Source organism: Serinus canaria, chromosome 3 (assembly GCF_022539315.1).
Source record: "Serinus canaria isolate serCan28SL12 chromosome 3, serCan2020, whole genome shotgun sequence".
Lineage (NCBI taxonomy): Eukaryota > Metazoa > Chordata > Aves > Passeriformes > Fringillidae > Serinus > Serinus canaria.
This window is the reverse complement of record NC_066316.1, coordinates 48,038,632-48,052,539: the sequence shown is the minus strand read 5'-3', so window position 1 is coordinate 48,052,539 and position 13,908 is coordinate 48,038,632.

The following is a 13,908-nucleotide window of genomic DNA, read 5'->3' as shown; positions in this document are numbered from 1 at the left end:
AAATAACTACAATGAAACAAAAAGAAAATAAAAAAATCCATTCTGAGGGCTCAAGATTATCTATCTATTTAAAATAAAAGTACTTTGGGAAAATGTTAGGAAACCACAACAAAGCACAAACTAAAAGAACAATTTCTATAGTAAAAAAAAAAAAAAAAAAAGAAAAGAATAAACACGCAGGAAAAAGAATATAATCACACTTAGTCACACCCTTTCTTGGCAATGCTTGAAAAGGACTCTGGGAAGTGCGACCTGGAGAAGTCATTAGCACACCTCATGACTGCTGTCTATCTGCTATGGGAGTAACACACCCAGGAGCTGGAAGGGCAGAGTGTGGTGCAGGGGAGCAAAGCTACTTGTATATGAGACATATATGCATAAATATTTTTTTTCTGGTTTCTACAGGTGGTATAACTGTGGAACTTTATTTTGGGGAGAGGAGATGAGATAATGTGAAAGCACATGGCTCTTACTGACTCCTATCTGAATGATTTGTTCTTTATACTAGGCTGCTTTTTTGAGGGATTCGGGCTTCTTTTAATGCTGATTGTGAACAGAGCAAGAAATATGATCAAGACTCAAGAGGTATCTGAAGAAAGTCTTGCCATAGTACCTGTAATATGATAAGGACTTAGAAAAATTGCCCTTTTGTATAAGGTTGCAAACCATGTGGCTAAACTGTTACACAACATTTCCTGTAGCAGAACAATATTTATTGACTATCTTTTCATAAAACAAGGTATTTTGCCATGCCATTGCATCATTCCTTTGTGTTACTTTGGAAACAAATGCATTGAGAAATAGCTGTTTACTTAGAGCAACAACTGCTAGTCTGGAAGAAGGGCAATTCCACGCTGGGGGTTACGGAACCTCCAGGCAGGAGAGTGAGCGTCCGTTTGTGTATCTGTATGCGTGGGTACAGTGTGTGTGAAGAGTAATGTCCAATAACTACCACTGGAAGATTGTCTTATATACTATGACTATTTTTATGTTCAAATCATGTTTTTATATCGCGTTGGTACAAATATTCAATAGATCTTTGAAGGTTTGTATGCTGTGCTAACACATCCTTTTTTTCATATACAAGCTGAGACAGTCGTGACCCTTATAACAGGGTGCTTTGTTTTGCAGATATTTTATGAAGTAGATATATGATATTAATAACCAGTGCATTGAGAACTTGTTATTTTACATGTTTTGCAGCAAGTGTGGCTAACCAGAAATTTAAAAAAAAAAAAAAATCTGTTTTAGAACTCTTGCAGGTGAGAGACAGGAAAAGTAATCCAACTATTTCACTGCTTCAGATAATTTAAAATGAAATCATGTCAGGACAGGAAATTTCATCAGTGCTTAATGTGTGCCTAAATCCCCAGGTTTTGCTATTGACAGTTCTTTTAAACTCTTTATGATATTTAGTTGCATGTTCTTTTCTTATGCTTTCACTTCTTGTGTTTAATATAAAATATTGCTTAAAGGTCACTTCCAGGCAGTTGTAGTTCTGTCATTTATTCCTCTTCCTCCTCTATCTTTCATGTGTTTCCTGGAGATGGGCCTAATCCAAAGCTCCCTAATGACTGGCGTGATAAAAGTCTAGGTAATTGCTGTGGCCTGAATTTAATTATAATGATGATTACTCTATTTATAAATGCACTTATTATACATACACAGATCAGGATTTTAGCTGCTATCATCTTTGCTTGTGCTACTGAATTCAGCTGAGGATGACGATTGTCCCACAGTTCCACACTTTATTTCAAAAAATATTTTAAAGGAATGTCTTCCCGTTAATATAGTTGGAAACTTTGATTTTAACCATGCTTCTTTTGAGTATTCTACCAGAGGTTTCCTGAATTAATCATAATTCTAGTATTTTTCTTTCTTTTCACGTGAATTTTAAAAAGTCCTCCTTGTTATCAGTTCATCTCTGAAGATCCAAATCTCATAGTTCTTTCCTAATTATGCAGTATTGGTTTTGGAATGTTTTGTTCATATTTAAAACCAGAGAGAGTCTTTTTTTCTCATCCTCCTTTCACAATGTTTGCTCCTTTCAGTATTACTTGTGGCCAATTGCTATCATCGTCCTGATGTGGAAAGCATGAAATGACTTTGCCCAAAGACAAGTTTTTGTCAGTATATTGATGTCTCTGTAATAAATTGAAGACACCTGAGGGTTAGTTGGTTGATTTTTTGTTCTGCTTGGGGCTTTTAGGGGCATATTTTCTGTTGCTGTTTCTTTTATTTAAAATGCTGAATACTCCTTAAAGCAGTGAGAAAAATGCCGTCTTTGCTGATCGCTGCACTGGCAATGAATTCTATCTTCTAACAATTGTAGTATAAGATCTGCTGTGCTGTTTCCAAAAACATACATTGTCAGTAGCACAGACACTAAGAAGCCAGTCTTTGAAGATCTGAGAGAGATAAGAAAAAGAAATATAGCAGATTTGTATAGACAAGGAGACGGCAATGTGGCAAGGTACTATACTGTTTTCATATCTGTCTGCTTTGAACATATTAAGCACTGATTTTATTACTGCAATGTAATTATATCATGAGTAAGAGTTTTCTTGAAATTCAGTATATTAGCTTTTAGTTTGTAATTGTTAAAACTGGAAACATGCACACACGTAAATATATCTAAAGAGCAAGGACTCACCTTGTGTATGCAGCTGTATGAGCTACAAAGCTTTCTGTAGTTGCTCTTTCTTTTGGTCTGTCAAATGCTTGATGAAAACAGCTTTTTTGTCAAAATGATCTTGAAAATGCTGTAAAATAAATATTTTCTATTTATTATTTAAAAATAGAATGCCACAATTTTTAATTTTTTGTTTCTTGAGTAGGAAATAGTCATGCATAGCAATTCATTGTTCCAGGGCTTTTCAGCACCATAATTAACAGACGGTGGGATATTTAAATGGAGGTAGGTATTAATTAAATTATGTCATGAAGGTGAGATGGTGGAGGGTTGGAGGACTTTCGCTTAGGTAATAATCCTCAGTATTTTGGCTTCCTAATAAAATTCAGAAGCACTATGAAGTAACTATGCATTCAGGCAGACAAGTTGTAGAACAGAATTCAATAGGAAATGACAGGAAATTTTTCTTCCAAGGACATGGGAATATACCAGCGCTTCTCTGAAAATTTTCTTTGAGATTTCTGCTTCTCCAACCAGGGAAATTGCAATATGCTTTCTTGACAGCTATAAATGATAGGCATTGATCCACCATGGTATTTTGTGTCCTACCTTTACTGTTTCGGGATAGAGCAAAGTACTGGACTCCTGACTCCTGCTCTGCAACTCACAGACACTGGGGCTTTTTTGTGTCTCCTGAACTGCTTTGTGCCTCAGCAAGATGCTTTTTTGGATGTTCTTGGATTCTCAGAAACAAGTGGCACTAAACAGAAAATCTAGATCTTTTTATCTTTACACTTGTGAATAGGCTTGTGGCTCCTTTGTTTGGATCTGGCCTTGCAAGAGCCCATGCCTGAGGAGTCAGTCCACCTACAACTACTGCAACTACTGTGCAGACAGTGACATTTCATTCTGTGGTAAGTGCCAGGTGTTTGTTCTCTTTGTTCATAGAGTTTTTTTTTTCTTATCCCTTTTTATTTTTCTTTTCAAAATATTTTCTGTCTATAAAAGTAAAAGTAAAAGTTAGTAAAAGTTCTGCTGACCAAGTGTATTCAATTATAAAAACATCCTCAGAGAAACACATCACTTACTCACCTCCAGAACACCCAGTGCAATGTTGCACAAGCTGCTGAAAAAAACATCTAAAGCAATTTTTCACTGGCTAAATGGATGGCTGGACCAGAACCACAGAGCAGCAAAGCACACTTGAGATTTAGTCTCCATCCTTCTGTCAAGGACAGAGTGTTGGCAGCTCCACCAGCCTAGCCCATGCCTCTCCACCCAACCTCCACTCAATAACTTGTGTCTCCAGACTGGTGTCAGGTACACTTTGCATGGAGTAAGTGGCTACCAAAAGAAAAAGACAGTGGAAATTTGGCCCCTGGGCTTGTATTCATCACTCTTTAGACAAAAACAGGGGAACAGGTTGCTAATATCTATTCTACACAAGGTCTGAGTGACTGTTAAAAATGCTTCTTATATGGGAGTGGGAAAAGTGTAGGTTTGCAGATTGCATTGTTGTGGTCAGTTTTTTTCCCAAATAAATGAGTCACTAGACACTTGGCAAGTATCTGTCTGCAAATCATTGGGAAGGAGAATCAGACACTGTAGCCTATTTTTATCTGTGTAAAATTCCCAACAGGGATATTAGCAAAGAAGAAGATAGGGAATGGGGCACTGCCAAGTGCATGGTACTATCAGAGGCCCCATACCTGGACCTGGACTAAAATTTTGGCAAACACTGCAAGCTCCCAAGCAGAGACGGTAGAAGAGAGCAGGAGTGACTGGTTGCCATTTCCAGTCCTACAGGTAAATTGTATCCTACTAAAAAAACAAGCAAACTATTCTTTGCCTTTAATTCAACTTCCAGATCTCAGTAATTCACACAAAATGGGACTGCTCCCCCAAGAGAGCAGGTCACTCTTTGGTACCAAGTAAGAGCATTTGTTTTCTGCTTGGTTTCACTGTGGGCGTAAGCAATGTATCTCTACAGAAGTAAAATATCGTTGTGAGTTGTGGGTTTCCATAACCAAAAGGCCTCTAGGTAGGTGGAGAAGCAGCTGGCACAGATACCAGTGCAGACAGATAAGAGTTTAGGAGTGGTATGTATCTATGACATTTAATCCACCCACTTTATTTATTGCACACCGTGCAATGTGTAGGTGGCATGAGATCCATTCCCCCACCTACTCCACGGTATGGTGTGTGGGACTCCTACCTCCCCGTGCTGCTCTGAGGCTGAACCAGGAACAGATCTGCAAGACCTCCCTCCTGAAAAGATGTTGTGCCTGGAGGACTGGCTCAGGGCAGGCCAGTCTCTGGTCAACTCCCTGTTTTCCTAACACAGGTGTCTTTGCAATGCAAGAGTGTATTTTCCTTGCAAGTGTTACCTAGAGACGGGGAATTTCAGTGCCTTGGAATGCCTCAAAATAAGTCAATAGTTTAAAAGGAGCTGTTTCCCCAGCTGCTCTCCAGCAGCCCATGGGGAGGTGTCCCCCACAGCTGAACAGACTGTCAGTCCTGCAGCCATAATCCAGGCTGTGATGGTCCATCGCTCTCCGCCTGCCCAGCAGCCCGTGCTGCCCAATGTCGGTGGTGCACGTGCAGCCCTGAGCAGGTGCTTGGGGGGAGCTTCACGCTGTTGCTCCCTGAGCTGCTGGCACTCAGAGGTCTGAGTGGCACTGAGGGCTTGCTGTGGCCTTTACTGTTCTCAATGACACAGGGAAAGCGATGGAGCAAAAGAAAGGCAACAACTTGGCTTGATCTCTCACGCAAGAAAGGCAGGCAGGACTGTGGCTGTGGAGCCAGCAGTGTATCCCTTATGGCTTCTGACAAACTCATGACAGCTCCTGTGATTTGCATCTCAACAGATAAAAGGAGTTGGCTTTTCATGCTTTAGCTACTCTTGTTAGGTAACACTTTAATAGACAAACTGCAAAATTGTCAAGGCAAAATGCTTAAATACCACCACTGGGAGTGATGTCTCTCGTGGAAGCTGAATCTGAGCAATGTTTTTTTTAATATATCTTTTAGACTTGAAATTGCACTGACAAATCAATGTCTTTTTATTTGGCGAAGGAAGCAAGAATGAGTGTGTTTTCCTGGGATGTGTTATACATGTTTTGTTTGAACACTTAGACAAAACAATTAAACCATATTTTAATTTGGCAGGCACCTTGGTAATTATTCTGATTTTTTGTTTTGTTTTGGTTTTTTTTTGGGGGGGGGAGGAGTTGGATTGTTGTTTTTTCTTTTCTGCTTAAAAATAATGCCTAGAATACTTAGCAAGGTTATTAACTGTGCCAGGATTTTCATGGGCATCTGTGTGATGCTAATTTAGAAACTGAAGCCTCTAAGTGCCAAGATCCTCAATGTGTGTGAATCAGAGTTAAGTCCTGAATTATGTCATTTTCCTTGAGAAGCTGGCTGAGTACCTGTGCTGTTAACTTTTGAGTTTCTTCAAGATTTATTTCCCACCCCAAGCTCCATTTTACAGTTGTGAGGATGTTGTTCTTATCTGTTTTTGAGGCTGCTATTGCTCATTGTTCTTATCATTTGATGTGATGCCTTTGAACCACCCTTGGCACAATTACAGGGGGAAGTGCCCATCAGGCTGCAGCTCCCCAACAGTGACAAGAGATTGTCCTCCTGAGTTCCATTTCCCTGTCTGAGAGGTGCATGTTGCATGCCCTCCAATGTGCTTTTTGTGCTTGGGTAATATGGCTGTGGACTTTAAAAACAAGAAAATGAGAAAGTTTTGCCCTCCTGTCGTCCCTGACATCAGGATTTACCCAGATGTGTATAGCTAATGCTCTTCTGGTGCAGTCTGGCACAAGTCACACTGTTGGGCATCAGCTTGGTGCATCACAGCCTGGCCCTTGGCTCTGACCCCAGTTCAGCTCTTGATTCTTTCAATGACTTTGGGATGTTCATCTTCCTAAGGGTATTTCAAAGCTGCGTAAGGAAACTGGGTTCCAGTTTACAATGGACACAAGTGAAAACTAGGTATAGAAATCCTTTAGATACGTTTAAAAACTCAGCTGGTCTTTCCTTTCAGCTCAGGCCTGGACACAGGAGAAGGGTGTATAAATAAAAGAAAATTTTCAAAGTCCTTTTACTCCCTTTCTCACCTTGATCTCAATGCCAGTTTACTCCTGCTCATTCTTACTCAGCCTCTTTTTATAGCATACATGGCATAGCTGTGGAAGTAGCACTGTGCAGTTCAATAATTCTGAATAATAGTCCTTATTTACAGTTACCTCATGATTGGTGTTAAAGGAAGATTTGTGATGTCTGTGAAAGCCTATGGAATAATAAAGAGCACACAATGAGAAAGCACAACAGTCACATCAGCTGGGGCAAGCTTAGATGCTGCAGCCATAAAAATCATCAAATAAGACTACAGTCCACAACACAGTTAACCCTCAGGAGTTCAGAAATGCTAGCACGTCTAAGGACAATTAATTTTCCCAGCAAGATCCAACTTTGAATAGAGTCTCAGCTCCAGAATAACGCTGTGTTGTCAGATTGTCAATTTGCAGAGCACTCAGAGCCTTTTCCTCCTTAGTGCTGGGTTTGTTTGTAAAAGGTAGATATCATCATCCTCAGTGGCTGATGTGCACAGACCTTTCCCCACCACTCACAAAACATTCCAAGCCTCTCTCTCCTTCATGCTGTTTTTTAAGATAGATGTCATCAGCTTCAGTGGGAGGCATACCCTGCCCATGGGCAGGCTGGGCATGGGGCAGTGCTGGAGCAGGATCAGGACCTGGGTGGCAAAAGCTTTCTTGCACAGTGTTCTGCTTTCAGACATTTGTGTTGATTGTGTTTCCCTTCTGCATTTAGAGCTCTCTGAGCCTCAGCACCTCGGTTCATAGCAGCATGAACAACACACAGCTGGCAAAAACAGCACAGCAAGCAGTATTTACTCGCTCTGTTGCTAGGACTTTCCCTTATCTATGTGCTCCATCTTCCTGTCACAAACAGCTTGTCACCTGTGACACAAAGGGGCAAGCCTGACTGAAGAAACAGGGGGGACAAACATTTTCTACAAAGGCCTCTTGGTGCTAAAGGCAGGGAACACTGATTTACAGAGATCAGGCATGTCCCACAGGAGAGACCCCCACATGCACAGGAGCCAAGGTGCCCCCACTGTCACACTGGCTGAGGATGAGAGGCAAGGCAGATGGAGCCCTCTCAGGCTCTTGAGACCACAGGGAATTTCACAGGTGCTGTTCCCCAAGGCAATCAAGATCTATGGGTGACCAGTTTGGGACAAAGAGCTTTGAAAAGGACAAGGATGGGAAGCTCCCCCTTGACATCTCCTCCAAGGGACTCAGGTCATAGGGTCTGTGTGAGTGTAGGACTTCCTGCAGTGTCTGGACAGCCTACAGACCACCAAGGCTCAGCCTCCCTTCACCTTTGGACCCTCCTGAGCTCCAGCCCTTGCTCTTCACACTCATTTCTCTCCTTCCACAGGGGAAGATGCCTGTAGGAAGTTGCAGGACTCTGGCTGTTTTGTTTGCTTGCTCCAGAGGTCTCTGCTGATGCATTTTCATCTGGCTTCTAAGAAAATGCAGGCTGATATGGGAACCAGTGTTTGTCCCTGTGGGCACAGGAGGCAGGAGGTGGTGTGCTGTCCCTGTCCTGGCTGGGATGGGAGAGCAATGGTGCCAATACCCAACCATGTAGGTATTGCACACAAAGCACGTGATAGAAACAAAGGGAGAGGAGCAGGATGAAAGGCCTCTGTGAGTTTTTTCACTCTGATGTCCATGAAATCCTGGCTAAATCATGAAAATCTAGAGTTCTGACTGGGTGGATGAGAGAAGTGGTGCATGCTGTCCATTAGATCTTTATATCTTGCTCCTTATGGCCCAAGCTCAGACCTCCCTGTCACCTGGGGATTCTCTCTGAGTTTGTACTCACTGTCACAGTGGCAAAGACAACAGAAGGAAAACACAGAAGAGGAGCCCAATTAGACAACAAGTTCATCTGTCAGCAAGAACAGCTAATTCTTAAAAGAGCTACTGGACTTAATAGCTGAGATGTTACAAGTTATTCTTCTACTACTGTGTTAGGCTCAGTCCAGCCAAAGGCTAGGAGTAATTCTTAGCAGATATCAAGAAATGAAAAGACTCATAGTCCTGTTGTAGTAACACCATGACAAGAATTACTCCATATTCTGCTTTTCTAAGACAATCTGAGACCTTTAAAAAAAAATTAAGTGTTACTCTAACACCCAAGTTTCACAAGGATGGTTAATGTCAAATGACCAAGACAGAGGAATAAGGATCCAGCCCTTAATATAAAAGTTACAGAATATAGTGGTAAAAAGCCTTTTTCTCCTTTAATCTGCATTTGAAAGTATAACTGCATCTGTAGAATAATTTAAAGGAAACTTGCATTATTTCCTACCAGGAAAGGTTCACTTAAGCAGTGTAATATTAATTGTATTATTTAGTTTACCATAGTGTAAAAAATAAGCCATTGAGTATATATAGAAATTGTATCACATTAGCTGGGGGGCACATTATGTTCTACCTGATCTAAGGAAGAAAAGGGAGAGGATTCACCTATGAGGAGTATTTTTCCAAAGGCACTTGGTCATGTTTTCTTCTCTACAAAAGCAACTACATGTAAAGATTCAGTATCCAGGCCTTCCATGTTGCCTAACATGTGATGTGCTCAGCTGAAGCCTGATGCTTAGTCATCTAGTCAGGCCAGTTTCGCTGACTTTTCCAAAAGCTCTGTTTCTTGCAGGGAACTCACACCTGCCATGAGTGGCTAACATGCAGTTATCAAGGTTAAGACAAAGAAAAAGAGTCCTCAACAGAAGACTGGAGACTTCCTTTATTTTGAGAGGAAAGCCTTGCATAAAACCATTAAAAAATACACTTTACACCATATCTTTGCAAAATGATTGAACTACATTTGTCTTCATCATTGACAATCACATCAAGCCATGGTGAAAAAGTACTTACTGGTTTTAATCCAATAATTAAGAGACATGAGTCTACCTTTCAGTTGTCGATAAACAGAACTTTAATTTGAAAACAGGGACTAAACAAATTTACCTTCTCATGCCTACTGAAACACTGAAGTTAGTCAAGAGAGATTTAAGCCTCATGAACCTCTGCATTTTCTGTCACAGTTGCCTCTGAGATTTTTTAAACTGATGGCATGGCATCTTACAGAATATGTGTTAACACTTGAGCAGCTTCACCCCAGGTCCTTTCTGCCTCTGATATTTATGTCTTTATTCATCCCAGTACAAGACACTCCAACTCTTCAAAGGCATCTGGAAGGCTATGAGCACTCCTTTCCTAGAGCTTTACAGAGCATAAATAGTTATGGATTCAGTCTGTCTGTAATGTAATGTGTTTGTGTGGGATGTAGCACTGTCCTCCCCATTTGGCAGGTGAGGAGGCTGACACATCGTATACTAACACCAACATTTGCAAATATTTTCCTAAAGCTAAGCAGTAAGTTCTTATTTTGACATTTAAAGAAAAAAAAATAGCCTGTTTCAGTTCTTGTCTTCTCCTGAAATTAATGGCAGCTACAGCTATTAAGCACATTTATATAAAATGTGACCTGTTGGTCTCACTTCTAATGGTTTTAGGTACTCTTCTGCAAAAATGTTTCAAACTATTGCTCCAAGGCAAGGATCCTGTAGCACAAATGAGGGCTGGTGGCACTGAGCAAAAAGAGAAGAGATTCTTCTCTTTCTACCCTACAATTTTTTATCGATACTCATCTTGAACATTAAAACCTACACTAATGTCCCTTGGTATGATCTAGCCCCAAACCTAGAATTCTGGAACAGGACATGCCCAAAGACTGATCATTCATCTGTAGCTCAGATTTTTTTTGGTCTTCCTTAGGTCAAAGTTTTCAATTTTGTCACCACATAACCATCTGCCATTTACAGGAGCTCTCCCTCTCTTGCAGTGCAGGGAATGTACTCAGATAACAAGCAGATTCCCAATGCTTTGTTGGTTTCCACTAATGTGTGATGAGAAGGTGAGCCAGCTTTCTTCATTCAAATTCTTTTGAATTAATCAAACTAATTTTATGCTATAACTCTCCTGTGAGGCATGGCGCTTAGTCACACAAAGATGCATATAAAACTGAGAGAGAGAAGGGTCACACCATTAACTGTGGGTCCCCATTTTGGCCGAGTGCTTCAATTTACATAATATTATAATATTATAAGGAAGTCATAAATAAGATCACAGCTTTGCTACTTTGGTACCATATATGGCTGCCCAGAGATGGAAATAAAGCCTAATGTTTTAACTTGATGAAAGACACTTGTCTGATGTCTTTAAATTCTCCTCTTCATTTGCTACATGATTTTCACTTACCACATAATTTCCATTTAATACTTGAACGTGATTCATTCCTAAAACAAGTTCATCCTGTTACTAAATAGAAAAAATAGCCCATAGGAAAATGGTGTTTGCTCCCATCTTTAAAAGCAGTCTTCACTTGTCATTACAAAAGCAACAAAACAAGGTTATGCTTTTTAAGCATGTTGGTACTACTTTTATAGGGAACACTGTCCATCTTTTCCAAGCTGTGACATGGCCTGGGGCTGCACTCAGCAGCAGAGCAGATCCAGCCTCATGTCTGCTGCTCATGGTTTGGGCTGTGCTGATTCACTGCTCAGTCCTGCAGCCCCTGAGTGGTGACAAGGGATCCTCAGCCCACCACAGCCCAGCCTTACAGGATGGTGGGGTGCTTTTGCCAGGGAGGTTACAGCATGTGTTGGGATCTCTGGCTCGCCCTGGGAGAAGTGCTTTGTGTCAAATGTGTTCTGCTTCCCCACTGATCTCCTAGAACTTCTCTGCTCCAGGGAGAAGGTCCCAGTCTCCATGCCAAGTACCTCATTTCCTTCCGGCAGACATAGCACAGGCCTAATCCCCATAGTAAATTCAGACTGAATTTCAGTGCTTATTAAAGAAATGTTGGATGTATTATTTTTTTTTAAGTGAGAAAAGGAAGTCTTTTACTCAAATATTTAAAATTTGAGATTGGTTGAACTCTTGGAAAATCACAGCCCAAATACTTTAACAATATTTCAAGCAGTTTCAAGCAAAGTCTTACAGCAGGAGATGCTCTAAAGCTTTAAAGTAATGCCAAGTAGCATTCCTCAGCAACACATGTAAGAGTAGACCATCAGCCAAATTCAGAAGTAAAGGAAAGCACCTTTTCTGCTGTAATTCCTGTTCAGTGGCATATTTTTTTCAGTCCCAATCTACTGTCAAGCAGTCTTTCTGGATGAAAATCTAGATGCATCCATTATTCCCTGACGTTTATTGTGACAGTGTGCTATTACAATGAAAGAAAATTTATTCATCCGGGAATCACTTGACAATATAAATGGTGCTATTTTGAGCTTTTGTTGCCACTACAGCTAATCAAGAGGCAATCAGTTTGGTGATTTGCCTTTTTTTTTTTTTTTTTTTATTCTATAGTTTATTTAAGAACTCTGCCAACTTCCTTTGCTAAGAAGTGCTAGTTTTTGTATTCAGTCCCATTATAAAGCCAGTTTTTATCAATTTAGCAAGAAAGACTCTGCAGCAGCTTTTAATAGTGTCACATGCTCAGGCTTAATGGGCAAGACATAAAATGCAGGATGTAAAAAATGCTGCAAAGACTGATAAAGCTCCTTTTTCCCCATAGGTAGTTACATGTGCAGACACAGGCACATCCAGCTGTTCCTCCTGACAGCATTCCCACCCATTTCCCTTTGGTTTAGACCTGTGTATGTGCAGTGGAGCCCTGGTATTTCATCAGACACTTTCAGTGGAAGGGAGCATGACCTCCTGGGGAATGATGTGAGAAGCCACAGAGGAGCCATAAGGTCTCTAGAGTCTCTCTTTTGGTAAAATAAAAGACAGATATATGAGAACACCAAAAAAGTTTACTTCATTATCTACAGTATTGGTAGGAATGCTATTTATCTAGTGCAGAGAGATGTAACATGACATAATAATCTCTAATGGATCATTTAAAAATAACAAATAATTGGTATTGTCAACTTCCTCTTTTCTCACATCTAAAATAAACTCAGTGAATTTCTCTATGGAAAGGAAAAAACTTTCCAATCTGTAATCTGAAAAGAAAGAAAAATCAAATAGTACTATGGGTCCAAAATGGAATAGAAGGCATCCCATGTTCATTGGGTCCAAATGGATGGGGCATCCATGTTCATTAAGACAGACAAGCATCTCAGTGAAGAAAAACAGTGAGAGAAAAAAAAGAAAATGCTGTAAACTCTGGCTACTTAGGCAATTTCCTTATAGCTTTAGAAACATGTAAGAAGTAAGGGACAAAAAGATTGGGATTTTAAAAATTTTAATTAAACATTCTATTAGCTTTAAAAGAGTACATCTCTTCCCCCTTTCACTCACCTGAACTTTAAAGGAATGTATATATAAGCCAATAGGAAAGGTGAATAAATAGATCAATAAATCAAATGGGATTTTATGTAATTTCCAAGTATACAGCAAGTGGTACTGGGGGTAATCAGGAGGAAACAGTAGATGTGGTTTTATCTATTTGCTTGGACACTCCTTCCCTTTTCCTCTCATTTTGTGATTCTCTCTGAATTGCAAATTTTTATCCTATATATGGGGAACCTGGCACATTTTTGGATTCCATGTATGCAGAGCTCATTATTTCTGAATAAATATTTTTTGTTTCTGTTATTGGAAGATAGAAAACCAGATTATTATTAATCCATTTTGACTGATGTGTTCACCTACAGGGTCAGTTCACCTACAGGTAAATCACTCATAGTCAGTGGAATTCATAAAAGGTCATTGATCAGACCCTGCAGTCTCATAACATCATGAAGAAGGCAGGTTTCTATTCATCCAGAGTGATGCACTGAGACTCCAGACATCCACAGGGAGTCCTTGAGCACATTGTCTCCACAGGATGCCAATGTACACATGCAGTTGAATGCCAGACCTCTTTTCATCTGGGGTTATTCACAAAGTGTGGTTGGTGATACATAATGTGAGGCTGACAAAGCTGGCAGTATTGTCTTAAAAAAAAAAAAAGAAAAGTCTAAGGTGAAAAAAATGGAGCCTTTTCACGGCTCAACAAAGAAAAACTTCAAAAATATTTCAGAAAGTATTATCTTGGCTGCACTCCCAAGCACTTGAGAGCTGACTGCCAAAGTATTAAATCTCCAGTAAGATAAAAATATCTGTTCATACACACATACACACACACACACATTCAATATGCATCTAAAAACCTAT